Raw genomic sequence first — 17,744 nt, 5'->3', positions numbered from 1 at the left:
ACAGGCTCATTCTATTGGAAATTTAAAGGGCTAGAGCCCTTCTTAATAGTCGAAAGTGATTAGAGAGCAACAAGCCCCCCCCCCCACGCCCATCATTCCCCCCAACACATCTGATCAAAATTTTTATATAGCCATTTTGTTCAGCATAGTAGATTTTCAGACAGAAAATATGTTTGTGAGGAGAGTACTCCTCCAAACCCCTCAGGGCAAGGGTTTTAAGTTCTGCCCTGGTGACATATCAGGTTAATGGATGAATATTCCTAGAAACTTCAAAAAAAGATAATTTAAGAGGAAATACAAAGGGCTATTGCCCTGTTTAATAGTCAAGTAATTGGAGAGTAAATATTCCCCTCCCCCTCCCACGCCCATTATTCCCCCAAACACTTCCAATAAAAATTTTGAGATAGCCATATTGTTCAGCGTAGTTGATTTCCAGATAGAAAATATGTTTTTGAGGAGGAAAATCCCCCACAACCCTCAGGGCAAGGGTTTTAAGTTATACTCTGGGGTCTTATAAGATTTTTAATTAAATCTTTGCCATAGAAACTTGAAAAAAGGCTCATGCGATTTGAACTTAAGTTCTAGGACCCTTTTTAATAGTCGAAATTGATTAACTATATTTTTTTTTTTTTTTGTTTATACCAGTGCACTTCGTATCAAGTTGTTGTGGGACCTTCGAACAGGGCTAATTTGATTGGAAATATAGAAGGCTGATACACTTTTTAATTGTCGAAAGTTATTGGAGGGCAACTAATCCCTCTTCCAGTCCCACCCTCCCATTTGCCCAGTATGTTTAAAAACTAAATTTTAACATAAGATTAAATCAAAATGCACAATTATAATGCTAATTCCCAATAAAGCATCTCAGCAGTACCTCAAGAACGACTGAGGGTATTATGCTCGTTTTTGGGGCTGCTTCTGCTCTTAAAGTTTAACCAAATTAAAATAGCGTAAGTGTATCCAAGCTATCAAAGAGAGTAAACAGATTTTTTTGCGAATGGTATCAAGTTTTCAATTTCAGGTCAACTAGAGGAACTAGAGTATGTTTACACTTTTTCAAGTTTCCAACTTGACAACTACTGACTAAGGAAATGTTAATTTGAAATGCATAATCAATATAACCAAGAACTTTTCCAGCAAATTACTAAGAAAAAAGTAAAATAAATTAGTTGAGAGGAATAAATAATTGACTGAATTAGAACTAGATTTGCTGAATTCAGCTAGTAATGGTAAAATCCTGTTCAATGGGTTTCTCTGAAGAAAGCAATATAATAACAATGGCATGGCACTATTTAATTTACAAATCAACATTCTTTCCAAATATAATGATTGCTACAATAACAGTTGCGCCCCATCTTCCCCAATGGGACCAGATATAGCCGTAGACTACACACAGAACTACATGAGAATACTAATAATTTAATCCTCCCTATATTATGCTGAATGTTTGCAAGTTTTTTTTTTTTTTTTTTGTGGAAATTCGTTTTTCGACTTTTAGTGGAAATAAAACCTAACGGCTAAAAAAACGCCATTATATCTTGTTGTTCGCTTAATACCATCTGTAAACGAATAAGTTCACTTGCTGTCGGTATTCACTCATCACTTTGTATTCCATTTAGTACTTTTCACTTTGAGACGAATCGAGTATTTCCTCTGTCTGCTTTGTATAAGCTGGCATGTATAAGTTGTATGCTCATTCAGTAAAACTTATTAATACCATTGTTTTAGCTTTGTTCTATTTTAGCTTTAATATCATCAAATCTAGGTTTTCCTTGACGATAGTAGTGCATTGGCGTCATTTTTTGTACAGAAGACTTATTTAAAAGAGGCTTTAGTTTAGTAGCAATGGCTTTGCTTTTGTTACTTTGGTGACTTTGGCGACTCTGCGACTTTTTTAACAGAAGTTTCAAATCGGCATAGAACATTTTACTTTTTAATATGAGTAATATTTCAATCGCCGATCCATTTCTAATTATCATTTCTCCTAAAATATTAAATTCAAAGAATCACAAACAATGAAAACACAATCTTTTTTTTTATTATTTTGAAAATACTAAGCTATTTTATTAATTTCACAGGATAGTTCCTACAAAAAATTTTCAATAAAAATAAAAACAAATCACTATTATATTTAGCCACATGACCCTAGTGCCAGTACTTCAACGAAAGAGAGAAATTAAAATCTTGTTTTATTTACAAAGATGTGCTCTTTTTATTATATTAAATAAAAAAAATTTTTTTTAAATGAAAGTAAGGAGAGACATTGAAACTTTTAAACACTAAAGTTTTTTTATCTTTTTAAAAAACAGTTGTGAGACAGTCAAACTTTAGCGTAATAAGCGAGACTTTGAAGTTGGGACAAGCACTATAATATACTTAATTAGGACATTTCATTTTAATTTTAAATGTCGCTCATTAATTTCAGTTTAGAAAACTTGTATTTTATTTAATTTCCGATCATTTTTAGTTAATGCAGCTTTGATTTTGGCTCAAAGTTATTGAATAAGTAAACAAAATTTGCATACAAATTTTACTTTCAGGAAGGATGGGGTACATAGACAGGGAGTAGGGCTCTTGATGAATAAGGAAGCTGCTAAGTCTTGTTTAGGCTGGGAAGGTATTAATAATAGAATACTAATTGCTCATTTTATGACTAGAAAGTTCAGGGTATCAGTTATAGTAGTATATACCCCTGTAGAACCAACTGATGGAGATACTAGTGACTCAGAGGAATTTTAATTACAGTTACAGGAGCAAATAGAAATGGTCCCAAGTATAAATATGATGTTATTACTGGGAGATTTTAACGCCCAGGTTGGTAGAAACAAGGATAGATGGTATCCCAGCTTAGGTAAACTTGGTGTAGGAAAAGAAAACAGTAATGGCTACATACTGTTGCAATTCTGTAGGTATAATACTCTAGTTATAACCAAGACAGTGTTTGGTCATAAAATTGCTCATGAGCTAACAGGGTGTTCACGTGATGGTAAGACAGTAAACTTTGTTGAATATGTTATCATAAATTAAAGACTGGCAGGATCAATAGAAGATAATAGGGTATATAGGAGTGCTGTTATAGATGTTAAAAGTAAAGATCACCATCTAGTAGTGTCAAGGGTTAATTTAAAGCTGAAATATCGGAAGGGTAATTACTTCCCGGGAAGTTATGATGTTAGTAGACTCCAGGATGAGAATTTGAGAGAAACTTTCCAGGAACAGTTGAATACTAAACTTGAGAGTTTAAAATTTGATAATGTGGAAGATGGTTGGAATAATTTTAGAAAAATAATTTGTGAAGTTGCTGAAGGTGTATTAGGGACGAAAGCTAGAACTGCAGCTAAGAACATTAGTGAAAAAGCTTTATGTTTAATAGAAAGGAGAAAGGGCTTGTACAAGAATTATCTGAGTGATAGATCGCATGAAAACAAAAGAAATGTAAAGAAAGTAGAGAAAGCATTGAAACCTGAACTAAGGAGGTGTTAAGTGGAGGCCATGGATAAAATTGCCAAGGATCTAGAAGATGCAGCTAGACGGCATAATAGTAAAATATTGTACTGGCACGCTAACAAATTGAGAGGTAGTAGTCAATCCGGACTTGTCCCGGTTAAAGATAGGAATGGGGTGGCAATTAGTGATAAGGAAAAAGCTAAAGCGAGATGGGCCTAACATTTTGAGAACTTGCTTAACCGATATAGAGTTGCTGGAAAAAATATAGAGGAAAATGAAAAATTTTGTGATGCCTTGGATGTGAAGGAAGATTTGTTTTGTGAGGAGGAATTAGCAACAGTACTAAAAGGATTAAAGAATAATAAGGCTCCAGCTGCTGATAGGGTAGTAAATGCGTTTCTTAAATATGTTGGCTCTGGGTTTAGATATAAATTACTGAAGATTATGAATATTATTTTTTAAAAAGGGGAAGTACCAAACGATTTTCAGAAAACCTTAATTAAGCCACTTTATAAGAAACATGATAAGAGTGAGTGTGGTAATTATCGAGGCATTAGTCTGGTCTCTGTAGGTAGCAAATTGCTTAGTAGCCTAATATGATACTTTTTAGGCCGAGAGATGCCGTAGACAAAGTTTTAAGAGAAGAGCAGTGCGGTTTCAGAAAAGGTAGAGGATGTGTTGACCAAATTTTCACTCTTAGGTTAATAATTGAGAAGTGCCTAAGTTTTCAAACACCTTTGGTCCTCAGTTTTATAGATTATGAGCAAGCGTTTGATTCTGTTGATAGAGGAGCTTTAGTAAAGGTTTTATCCTTGTATGGTATACCAGACAAATACATTAAAGTGATTACTGCTATGTACGACAATAACACTGCTGCGGTTAAGGTAGGAAATGAGGTTAGCTGCTGGTTTTGTATTAAATCAGGAGTTAAGCAGGGTTGTGTTCTATCCCCCTTTATATGGATTATTTTGATGGACTTTGTTTTAAGGAACACAGGCAAGGCATCAAATGGGGAGGAAAAAGTCTCCTGGACTGATGATTTAAGCATCCTAGATGAAAGTGTGAGCAAAATGAATGAAGTTTTAGAGGTTTTTTGAGTTCAGGGTGCTAGTATTGGTTTGAAAATTAATGTTAGGAAGACTAAGTCACTAAGGCTAGGAATAAGTGAAGATGAAAAGATGACGTTTGGTGATGAAAAGATTGATCAGGTGGGCAGCTTCACTTACCTTGGTAGTATTATTAGTGAAGATGGTGGGAGCAGTGCAGATGTTAAAAATAGAATAGCCAAGGCTCAGGGTGTTTTTCTCAGTTAAAAAAAAAGCTTGGAAGAACAGGAAGATAAGTCTGCAAACTAAGATTAGAATATTAGAAGCTACAGTGATGACAGTTGTCAAATATGGCTCTTAAGCATGGACGCTCCGAAAAGTTTATGAAGATTTGCTAGATGTTTTCCAGAGACATTGCTTAAGGATTGTTCTGGGTACCCGGCTGACTGACCGTATTTCAAACAATAGGCTATACGAAAAATGTGGTTCAATACCGCTTTCTAGGTCTATAATGAAAGAAAGGTTGAGGTGGTTAGGGCATGTTGTGCGGATGAAGGATGACAGATTGCCGAAGATTGTTCTTTTCGGCCAACCATTTAGGGCTAAACCGAAAGCAGGTCGTCCCCGTCTGGGGTGGGAGGACGTCATAAAGAAATATCTAAAGGAAATGGGAACTTCGCGGGCGGGTGTAAAAAGGGAGGCTTTGAATAGATTGGGGCAGAGGAGGAGCGTGTGTAGCTGTGTTGGCCTCAGGCGGCTTGGTGCTGTGATGAGTTGTTAGTAGTAGTAGTAATCTATGTCCAGAGCCTTTACTTCTGGTAATGCAGAGCTACTCCTCAGAAGAAAACACTATAAGTTTCTGGAAACCACTAAAAAATTTAAAATGTTTAATTATATCATTCCTAAAAGGCTTCACTTTACTTTCTCGCCAGCCCCTAAATTGCTAATATATAGCCCAAACTATGTATACCCATGCTTTTTTCTTGATTTTACTGATGTTGCCTCTTAGGTGTTAAGTTTATTTGAAGAAAAAGTTCCACATAGAAAATATTTAATGTGATCTATATTTTTGCACATTAGGGGGATGGGGATAAAATAAAGTGAAGTACTCTTAAGAATGATATAAGTAAGTATTTTAGAATAAACTCCAAAAAATTGTGTCTTTGGACTGTGGAATATTCAGAAATGTACCTACATTCTGAAGCATGTGTGTTCATCCAGTAGCTGGCTTATGACAAGCCCCTTGCTTCTATAAAAGACAAGCACTTCATAAAGTTTCACCAGATTCTGTATAAAATGAAACTTATGAAAGCAAAATTTTCTATTCATTCAAACTCCCCCTTTCCTCAGAAAAATCTTTGCTTGCTTCAAGAAATTATCCTGTAATCTTTGGTGTTGCTTTTTCTCTTGTTTGATGCTTGGTAGTTCTTTTTCTCTTGTTAATGTTTGTGCCTTTGGGTTTAAGGGGTTGGGATTTCAAGTATTTTTTGTGATAATTTCTGTTTGTTTATAGTTTGTCTAATTATTGAACTTGATTTATGCCGGCTATATGTTTTAATATTGGTATTTACTTTTGTTTTGCAAACTTCTTTAAAAATTTAAAAATTAGTATGTCATTTTTTTCACTAACATATTTTGAAGCCATATTAATTGAAGGTAATGTATTTATATTTATTTTTATTGATTTTGGCTTAAGAACTAAAATATTACAATGCAATTTAATTTTTTTTAAATGAAATTTGAGTATTTAGCCAAAATTTTAAATGATTCATTCTGTCACCAAGTCAAAAATAGTCAAATCAAAATCGAAATAAGTCATTTTAGCACCAAGTCAAAGGTTATGCACCAAATAGTTTTTGCACCAAAGCAGCTGACAGTTAGGACTTTGCTCATTATTACACTCAGTCAAGAATTAGCTTGTTTTTCCACTGCGATGCTGACATTTTGCAGTTTGTGGCTAGCTATTTGGTTTCACTGTTCGTTAGCAGCTTGTGTTTACCTCATTTTTGCAGCAAGTCAGGGCCAGGGGCATCAATTGGGAGAGGGGGTATTTGTCAAATATTTTTTTGTCCCCTCCCTGTTGGTTTTGAAAAACACCCTTTTTAGGGCATTTCTATTGACGTATTCTTTTTTTTTGGGGGGGGGATCTCATTGAGAAAATAGAAAAATAAAATTACCTTTCCCCCACTAAATTTGACCCCCCCCCCCTGCCGCACATTTTCGTGAATTGACACACTGACTAGGATGTAGCTTGTGAAACTTGTCTCATTTTTATGTTGTGATAATGTATCATTTTTATGTTGATTTCTTAATGTATAGTAACTTGTGTTTATAAACTCCTGAAGGACAGCAAACAAGGATGAATCCATCAACAATATCTCCAAGAACAAATGACTCCAAGTTGGAAACCCTCATATTGCTAGATTTCCAAGGTTAAAGAAATGGAGGAAGCTACCTTAATAAGTGATCATCATTGCATAACAATAGATATACAAGGAATAACAACATGCAGGGAAAATAGTCAAATCCAACCAGGAATGAATTATTCAATAATAACTTGAGATTATTTCCTAAAAGATGCAGAAAAGATTGAAGTTAACTAAAAGAATTAGCCAAATGACTAGCCTAATGTACAGGACACAATGCAACTTTTTCCAAAACAAACTGTTAAAAGTTGCTGAGATGTATGTTCCAAAATTGATGCATAAGTAACATAACTTTAATATATTACTTGTTATATTCTCACTGGTTATAATATCAGTGCAGAAGAGCTTGTAGAACCCTTGAAGCTGCTCAACTACAATACTACCCTCTAGCTGAAGCCAGTAGTGGTATTGATTCATCTTTGCCACGTATGCTGGCACTGCTAGATTAATCTAGTGGTGTTAGAGACTTCTACAAGAAGTAATTACTATGCTTAGGAAGAGCATAAAAGACACATTGAATGATGTGTTCACATTCTACTGCTAAGTAATGGAAAAAACTAAGAATTTACCAGTTTTTTTTTATCTTAGAAAGTAGTTTTGTTGTATGAATAAAACTTTCAGGAATAGGCTCTAAACCTAAATTATTACTTTAATTTTCACTTGCCAGTAATAAGATAATCCTCTTGTCAGTTTTGAACTAACACAAAAATCAGGTAAGAATAAAAGAATTGCCTATATAATTCAATTCCCATTCAGTGATCCATGTAAATAATATTGTTGCTGCAACTACACTTGTATCTAAGCCTTGTTCCCTTAATAGGTCAAATATAACCTTAGGCTATGCACAAAAGTTTATAGATTAAACAATTTTCTAAATTAGCTCTGTTTGGCAATTTGAACCAACTAGTAATGAGAGATAAGAACAGAAGAAAAGCAAAATAATTGAAAATACTATTCCAGACAGGGGAACGTCTTTCTTTCTTAGAAAGTAGTTGAGTCAGATGAATAAAGCTTGGGTCATAGATAATTTTGGAGACCACACTGCCTTTCCATGACGATAAATAAAAGTTGAAATAGGGATAAAATCCTTTTAATAGACAATGTTTCACAAACAGTAATAGAAATTCACAAAAAATACCAGATACTTCGGTCACATATGCAGTGACCGTCATCAGTTTTACTACTGATGACGGTCACTGCATATGTGATCGAAATATCTGGTATTTTTTGTGAGTTTCTATCACTGTTTGTGAAACACTGTCTATTAAAAGGATTTTATCCCTATTTGAACTTCTATTTATTAGCTTGGGTCATATGAATTAAGAGTGGCAGCTAAAACTGAAAGATTATTTATAGAATAACCCAAATATGTGGGAGGTTTAGCGCCAAAGAATATGCCAGAGAATGGCTTATTTTCACTCAATTCTTTAGGAACCACTGTTCTAAGATATGAGCAATGTGGCCCAAATCCTCTTTTTGTGTAACTCTTCGAGAATGAAAGGATTTATTTATCTGCTTTTGCTTTAAATGACAAAATGTTGAAATATCACCAGGAAATAAGATACTTGGAATTACTATCTGACTATGCATGCATTTTTGTGACTCAAAACCTAAATTTTGAAGTAGTAAATAAATCGGATAGCAAGAAGTGTGCCACTTGATTCCCATTCAATGATCTATGTCTATCCAGCTACAATGGTTTTTACAGTTCCAATGCATCCCCGTGTCCCCTCTCTTCTAATACCTGGATGTAGGCCAAGATATATTCAAAATTTTGTTGTTTTTATTTTCAATAGTGGCAAGAACATTTTTACACATGACTTGTAGACCTGACTTTATTATTTGGCAAATAAAAGTATATCTTTGTGTTAGGGTGGACATTTGTGTTAGGAACTTTGTGAAGTCATATGAATTATGACTATAACTGCTTTTGTTTGACATGTTTATTTATGTTTTATGTTTTTTATTGTAGCTGAGACTGAACTATGCTAAAAGCTGTGTCTGCTGCCATTGGGATTGGTACAAGTTTCGTTTTTGGCACTATCTACGAAAAAGGTTGGAACATCGACAGGATTCAAAAAAGCCTGGCATACCTTTGTTTGGAACAGTTTCAGTTGCAAATCTAGCATCAGACAGGATTCAAAAGCCTGGCATACCTCTGTTTGGAACAGTTTCAGTTGCAAATCTCAGTAATATCAGAAAATATGGTGACTTTGTTCTTTCGTATGATACTAGAAACAAATCTGCTCACAGGATTTTTGAGCACTTAACATTTGAATCTGTTGCCGATACTGCCTAAGTACGTCGATCGAAGTCCGATTATTATGAAGATGAAAAAGTGCATCCATTTTTCAGGGCCTCGATTAGTGATAATAAAGGCAGTGGGTTTGATAAAGGACATTTAGCTGCTGCTAGAAATCATAAGAAATGTCAGCAAGATATGAAAGAAACTTTTGTGTTGTCAAATATTGCCCCTCAAGTCGGCAAAGGATTCAATCAAAATAAATGGAATGATCTAGAAAATTATATTGCAAATCAGACAAACATAAAAATATTTAGGTCTGTACAGGGCCTTTGTTTTTACCCGAGGAAGAATGTGATGGACTTTAGTGCTTTAGTGATCGTTAGTGCTATAAGGTGTACCATTTGATGATATAATGTACTTAATGATATAAGGTCTTTGGTTGAAATGCCATTAGGTGAGACCCAGTGTATCACGAGATTTTATTCAGGTGAAATTAGAAATGAGGAATTGGCCGAACCATTTTATGGACATAAAACATGTCTGTGCAATGGTAAAATACTTTTCTACTGTAACATGTTATCTACAAATAGTTATGTTTTTATTCTATATTTAAGTATTTTCCTTTATGTTTAGGCAGTTGTACAACTATTTTTTAGAAAAAAATTCAATTTTTTGCTGTAATTTTATTTTAGGCAAAAAAGGTGACGAAAAAAATATTGACAAGTTCTGCATAAATTAACTATATTCAAGATTTTAAATCAAATAAGATAGAACTAGAATGAATAAAAAAAAACTTCATATTTAAGTCTTCATAAGTCTTCATATTAACTTTATAGACCAAATTTCAAAAAAAAAGGTAGCCTAAAGTCATATAAGAACACTTATTGAGGTATGCTGGTACAATATGGAAAGAAAGATTAAAAGACAGTGCAAGCCTCATATTTTTTCGCCATTTATCCTTTTAAGTTTAGATTTTGACATCCTATCAAAAAACAACAGCCCAGAGTCCCTCTCTACAGTCTCTGGAGATACTCGAAAATTTTCAAGTGGTGTTTTATCATTAATTGGTTGATTAGGCATAACAAATGCTTCCAGCTCCAATTCGTTGTTTACATTTTCATAAATACAAACTTTATAAAAATGTGTAGGAACTGCTACATGATTTGTACCTATTACTTGATATTTAACAAACAACTTTCCATCAAATTCTTCCTCGGGTAAAAACTAAGGCCCTGTACAGACATAAATATTTTTGTACTTGTTTGTCTGATTTGCAATATAATCTTCTAGATCCTTCCATTTATTTTGATTGAATCCTTTGCCGACTTGAGGGGCAATATTTGACAACACAAAAGTTTCGTTCATATCTTGCTGACATTTCTTATGATTTCTAGCAGCAGCTAAATGTCCTTTATCAAACCCACTGCCTTTATTATCACTAATCGTGGCCCTGAAAAATGGATGCACTTTTTCATCTTCATAAAAATGGGACTTCTTTCGACGTACTTCGGCAGTATCGGCAACAGATTCAATTGTTAAGTGCTCAAAAACCCAGTGAGCAGATTTGTTTCTATTATCATACGAAAGAACAAAGTCACCATATTTTCTGACATTACTGAGATTTGCAACTGAAACTGTTCCAAACAGAGGTATGCCAGGCTTTTGAATCCTGTCTGATGCTAGATTTGCAACTGATACTGTTCCAAACAAAGGTATGCCAGGCTTTTTTTTGAATCCTGTCGATGTTCCAACCTTTTTCATAGATAGTGCCAACAATGAAACTTGCACCAATCCGAATGGCAGCAGACACAGCTTTTAGCATAGTTCAGTCTCAGCTACAATAAAAAACATAAAACATAAATAAACATGTAAAAAAAAAGCAGTTATAGTCATAATTCATATGACTTCACAAAGTTCCTAACACAAATGTCCACCCTAACACAAAGATATACTTTTATTTGCCAAATAATAAAGTCAGGTCTACAAGTCATGTGTAAAAATGTTCTAATAAAAACAACAAAATTTTGAATATATCTTGGCCTACATCCAGGTATTAGAAGAGAGGGGACACGGGGATGCATTGGAACTGTAAAAACCATTGTAGCTGGATAGACATAGATCATTGAATGGGAATCAAGTGGCACACTTCTTGCTATCCGATTTATTTACTGCTTCAAAATTTAGGTTTTGAGTCACAAAAATGCATGCATAGTCAGATAGTAATTCCAAGTATCTTATTTCCTGGTGATATTTCAACATTTTGTCATTTAAAGCAAAAGCAGATAAATAAATCCTTTCATTCTCGAAGAGTTACACAAAAAGAGGATTTGGGCCACATTGCTCATATCTTAGAACAGTGGTTCCTAAAGAATTGAGGGAAAATAAGCCATTCTCTGGCATATTCTTTGGCGCTAAACCTCCCACATATTTGGGTTATTCTATAAATAATCTTTCAGTTTTAGCTGCCACTCTTAATTCATATGACCCAAGCTAATAAATAGAAGTTTAAATAGGGATAAAATCCTTTTAATAGACAGTGTTTCACAAACAGTGATAAGAAACTCACAAAACATACAAGATATTTCGGTCACATATGCGGTGACCGTCCTCAGTAGTAAAACTCTGATGACGGTCACTGCATATGTGACTGAAATATCTGGTCTTTTTTGTGAATTTCTATTACTGTTTGTGAAACATTGTCTATTAAAAGGATTTTATCCCTGTTTCAACTTTTATTTATCGTCATGGAAAGGCAGTGTGGTCTCCAAAATTATCTATGACCCAAGCTTGATTCATCTGACTCAGCTACTTTCTAAGAAAGAAAGACGGTCCCCTGTCTTGAATAGTATTTTCAATTATTTTACTTTTCTTCTGTTCTTATCTCTCATTACTAGTTGGTTCAAATTGCCAAACAGAGCTAATTTAGAAAATTGTTTAATCTATAAACTTTTGTGCATAGTCTAAGGTTATATTTGACCTATATATAGATGCAAGTGTAGATGCAGTGTTGCATCTAAGCAGTGTAAGGCTTAGATGCAAGTGTAGTTGCAGCAACAATATTATTTACATGGATCACTGAATGGGAATTGAATTATATAGGCAATTCTTTTATTCTTACCTGATTTTTGTGTCATTTTTGTGTAAAACGGTTAATTAAAATTAATGAACTTAAATCAATTCAATAAAATGCATTAAAATAAATAGAATAGAAAGTCATATAGTAACTTGTGACTGAAAGGATTGAAATAAAGACCTTGGGAAAGTATAAACAGCTAGTTGTAAGCTACTGTTCAAAGTTATGTCAAAGCATTTTTCTTTCAAAAGATGCATCATCTTTATGATGCATTATGCCAAAAAACGTCATCATTATCCATTATGTCTAAGACATTATGTCAAAGCATCATTCCTTGTGTGCCCTTTTTATCTAGAACGTGAAGAAAATAATACCAGATTACCCAAATAAAAAATATTATGCATTCTTCCCTTGTTATATAGTGATGATATATCACTATATAACAAGGGAAGAATGCATAATATTTTTTATTTGGGTAATCTGGTATTATTTTCTTCACGTTCTAGATAAAAAGGGCACACAAGGAATGATGCTTTGACATAATGGATAATGACGTTTTTTTGGCATAATGCATCATAAAGATGATGCATCTTTTGAAAGAAAAGATGCTTTGACATAACTTTGAACAGTAGCTTACAACTAGCTGTTTATACTTTCCCAAGGTCTTTATTTCAATCCTTTCAGTCACAAGTTACTATATGACTTTCTATTTATTTTAATGCATTTTATTGAATTGATTTAAGTTCATTAATTTTAATTAACCGTTTTTTATGGGGGAAAATGCTAGACGGGATGACGCTGGTTTTGAGTTCCCTTTTGAATACGAAAGGCCTTAGATAGTATAGGTGGCCTTGCATAGGACAATTGCCTTTGTTATTTTCTGTTAAGGGTTTAAAAAATATAAACCTAAGCTATAAATCGACAATCTATATAATCTGCTCTACAATCTATATTCTATATTATTATCCTTATTCCAACTGTTCATGCAAAAAAAAAAAAAAACATTTCTTCGATTATTTTGCAGCGTGCAATAATCTTGTTTTATTTTTATCATATTGACATAGCTTAGTTAATTGCTAACATTTAATTTTTTGGTGTATTTTTGAAATAAGCCTATGAATTTGACACTAATACCAGTGAAAGAAAAAGCCTGTATATTTTTAATTCTTGTTTTAAGTTTTTTTTTTAATTTTGAGCCTGAAGCTGGCTTTCCTCTGCCAAAAGCTAACATCTGTATTTTTTATTTCTTTAATAAAACATAAACTATGATTTTGTTCATTTTTGGAATAGGAGAAATAGATCAAGGGGCCGAATTTCGTCAGTAGATCTTCTGACTACCATTTTTTCTGGCCTTAGTCACCCTATTGCTGCTTGAAATTGATGCTGGGTTTTGTGATTCTAGTATATCTATACTAACTTTTTGCTTTAAAAAAGCTGTAAAATCTGTTTTTAGGTACATTGGCCAAACAAAAGTTAATTTTGAAAGTTTGGAAAGTTTATTTGAAAGTTTGAAAGAGCTGTTGTTCTTTGGGGTTTATGCGTTCACCCAATAGGTCATATGTGTTCATATCACATGATTTTTCTGTGTCTTTTGTATCAGCTCTCTCCCATATCACCGAACCTTTTTTTTTTATCTCAAGCCATACATGGGTTCAAACAGTCGTGATCCATTCCAAACAGTCGTGATCCATTCTAAACAGTCGTGATCCTTGTGTGTCAGCAAGTGAAATGGTCAAAACCCCCTTATTGGAGCTATTTTTTCAATCCATTCATTGTTGTCAATCACTGTCCACAAGTTATGCAAGCTGTCTATTGTTCATATATAAGGTTTTTATCAAAGAGGTAATGTTATGGACTTTGAAAAAAGCCTCATTCGATTTTAATTGAAAGTTCTAGATCCGTTTTTTAAAGTCAAGAATAATCGAACAGTAAGCACCCCCCCCCCCCCATGCCATAAAAACGTGAAACTTTTTGCACTCAAAAACGAACAAATTTAATTTAAAAAAAAAAACTTTCCGAAAAATAATTTTTTAAAATAAAAGTAAAGGCCATTTTAAACTTAAGCTCAGGAGATACAAATATCTGTTAAAATTCAGACTCAAAACGACCAGAATTTAGTATTAAAGAATAAATAATAAACTTGAAGCTTTTTGCAGTAAAAAACGAACAAAAATTAATTTTAAAACTTTCCGAAAATTAAGTTTTTCAAAGAAAAGTAAAGGCCATTTTAAACTTGAGCTCAGGAGATACAAATACCTGTTAAAATTCAAACTCAAAACGACCAAAAATTACTATTAAAGAATAAATGAAACCCAAAACGAGCAAAAATTAAATAAACAATCATAGCAAACAACACAATAAGTAATAATATAAATGAATAAATATATCTTAAAGCTAGTAATGCTTAGATTGAATATGAAAATCAAGCTTAAAACGAAAAAAAACAGTTTGCTATTGAAGTATAAATGAAACTTAAAACGAACATAAATTAAATAAACAAACAATTCGAACAAACATACAATATATATTAATGTAAATTAATAAATAAATCTTAAAACAATTGAAAATTAAATTTAATATGGAAATCCAGTTGGATTGAATAAAAATAACTACAACTAAGAGTTTGGGTATCGCTTCACTATAGAGGCCTTAAATCTACTACATCTCAAGTAGGTCACTAAAAAATATTTACATTACAACTGGTTTGTTTTGTACTTAATAATGTAATTAAATATCAACATTTTAGTGAAATCTTGAATTAACGATCTTTTACCAATTAATATGATTGTGCATAAGACATTCAGTTTAAATTATTAGTTCTTTCCAAGGTTGGTCAAGACAAATATAGTTTCACTACAAACAAAATTTGCCCCTTCTTTAACTGTAAAAACCTAAAGCCTTCTGCGTCATTGGTGCTTCACTGAAAACGAATTACTCGTATATTACAAATTTATTCTTTTCCAGTTCTCACAGCATTGAAAATGAAAATATAAATTACAGTTAAAAAAAAAATCTTGAACTGATAAGTCTTTCAACAATTAATATCATTATATATCAAAAATTCAATTCGATTTTGTTTATACTTTCCAAGACTGTTCAAGACTCATAGTTTCCAGTAAGACCCCAATGACGCAGTAGGTTTTGGGCTTCTGCAGTGAGGCGATACCCAAACTCTTGTTTGTAGTTATTTTTATTCGATTCAAACTTGATTTGCATATTCCATTTAAGTTTCACTTGTTTTAAGATTTATTTATTGATTTACATTAATATATATTGTATGATTCTTCGCATTGATTGTTTATTTAATTTCTGTTCGTTTTAAGTTTCATTTATACTTTAATAACAATCTATTTTTTATTTATTTTTTTAGCTTGATTCTCATATTCAATATAAGCATTAATTGCTTTAAGATCTATTTATTCGTATATATTATTACTTATTGTGTGTTTTTTGCTATGATTGTTTATTTAATTTTTGTTCGTTTTGGGTTTCATTTATTCTTTGATAGTAATTTCTGGTCGTTTTGAGTTTGAATTTTAAAATGTATTTTTATCTCCTGATCTAAATTTTAAAATTGCCTTAACATTTCTTTGAAAAACTTATTTTTATGAAAGTTTTTTTAATTAATTTTTGTTCGTTTTTGATAGCAAAAAGCTTCAAGTTTATTATTTATTCTTTAATAGTAATTTCTGGTCGTTTTGAGTTTGAATTTGATCAAGTATTTGTATCTCCTGAGCTTAAGTTTAAAATGGCCTTTACTTTTCTTTGAAAAACTTATTTTTCCGAAAGTTTTTTTTAATTAATTGCAAAAAAGTTTCCTTTGGCTCGTGTTATCCCATGGATGTTTATTTCTCTGCAGGGCACATAAGAGTGATGACTTGCAAAGGTTGTGGAAGAAACCGATGCCTGACAAAAATTGACCCGGTTCTCTAAGCTAAGCTTTGGAACTTGGCGACAATATTGAGGCAGGATTTTCTATTATCTTTTTCTTAGTGTAAGTTGCAAATTAGTAAATTGTAAATTAGTGTAAAATGATACCTAGCCCAGTCACATAAAGCTTATTCTAAAGGTCATGAGTATAACTAATCTCAGATAAGTATGAGTTTGTTTCGCAGATGTACTATTTAAAAATCCATTTAATAAGAGTTTAAATTTTAAAGGAATTTAGAACATTGGAGAAACATGCGGAATTTATAAGGAATTAGAAAAGCTGTAAGTTAAAATGTTTTTGATTTATAAAAATTCAATATTTTCTTTAAGGCAATATTTGTAACAAAGTATTAAGATTTTTTTTTCTGAAAACTTCCTTAAGTAACACATAAATACAATGATTTGGTGGGAACTGCTATTAAGTTATTGCATCATGATGGAGTGGTTCAGTAGTCCAAGTCGTTAGCTCAATTGAGACGAGAATATATCAGAGATAAATGGTTGTCTTATGACTACTACTATTGACGAGTGCTGATATCCACCTTTGTTTGTTTTTGTTTTGTTTTTTTGTTTCATTATAAAGATGGAAATTTTTGTCAAATATCGTATTTTATTGCATTATTACTTTTTGTTAATTACAAAAGGCACTTGATATCAAAACTGCCTATCAAATGAGCTGCTAAACAGCTCTTTAGATTGTTCCCATTGGCATCCATAGGGGGGAGTAAGGGGGTGAGGCTTGCCTTGGAGAATTGCGGACCATAAAGTAGCTTCGGGGAAATCAAAGGAAATGAGCCAGGTAGGGAAAATCATTGAAGGATAACAGCTGATAAAAAAATGTGTGTTGGCTCATGGTTGGCTATGTGCTAATTGATTTTGACCCTCAACAGGGGAAAAATGAGTTCTTATTTTTTACAGTTTTCCACAAACATTTTTTTACATTATTTGGTATAAAAAAAAATCTTCATAGTAATGAATGGTAAGTAAATAGTGGCCTTAACCAATAACAAAGGCATAAGACTGTAAATATTAACAGTAATAAATCAAAGAAACAGCTTTTTATGGTGATTGCAAATATGTATTTTTTTGGAATTTGATGTTCAACATCCCAAGTTATCAATAAATAAGAAAGTGCACATAATTTTATAGATAAGAAGGAAAACACATTGAAACAGGGTATACCCGATAATATGCTATCAAATTTAATATTTTGAATCAAATTTAGTATTTCTGAGTACCCATGAGTCGATATCTGAAGCCACTATAATAAGAAGTATTTAATTTTACGTTTTTTCCCAGAACAATAGTGTTTCTTTCTGTTATATAATTTCTTTTTGTTAATATTTTTTTACCAGAAGTTATTGTATTGATTTAATTGTTCACTTTGAAAAAACTTTAATACCTTATAGTTATTAAGTACAAGGTTTTTATATTTTGGTATTCAAAATTAAATTCAAATATTAAATTATTAGTAACGTTAAACACTTACAGCCTTTTTCAATAACACCCATTACTAGAAATTCTTATTTGGTTTTCCTATTCTTAGTATCAACACTTTACTTTGAATAAACTACTTT

The 17,744-nt window shown here is 32.5% G+C and overlaps 1 protein-coding gene and 2 pseudogenes across 5 annotated transcripts in view; 2 read left to right on the top strand and 1 right to left on the bottom strand.

Annotated features, from left to right (window-relative positions):
• The window catches only part of LOC148945837 (E3 ubiquitin-protein ligase NRDP1-like), a 198,427-nt gene that overhangs the window by 111,734 nt on the left and 68,949 nt on the right, over nucleotides 1-17,744 (top strand). The gene's annotated exons all lie outside the window — the stretch shown is intronic.
• On the bottom strand, nucleotides 8,720-10,986 carry LOC148945840 (endonuclease G, mitochondrial pseudogene; annotated as a pseudogene).
• Nucleotides 8,905-9,529, top strand: LOC148945841 (endonuclease G, mitochondrial-like; annotated as a pseudogene).

This window comes from Artemia sp. Qi Xiang Cuo, chromosome 12 (assembly GCF_049724085.1).
Source record: "Artemia sp. Qi Xiang Cuo chromosome 12, ASM4972408v1, whole genome shotgun sequence".
Taxonomy (NCBI): Eukaryota; Metazoa; Arthropoda; class Branchiopoda; order Anostraca; family Artemiidae; genus Artemia; species Artemia sp. Qi Xiang Cuo.
Note: the sequence above shows the minus strand (reverse complement) of the source record. Positions and strands in the feature narration are given on the sequence as shown.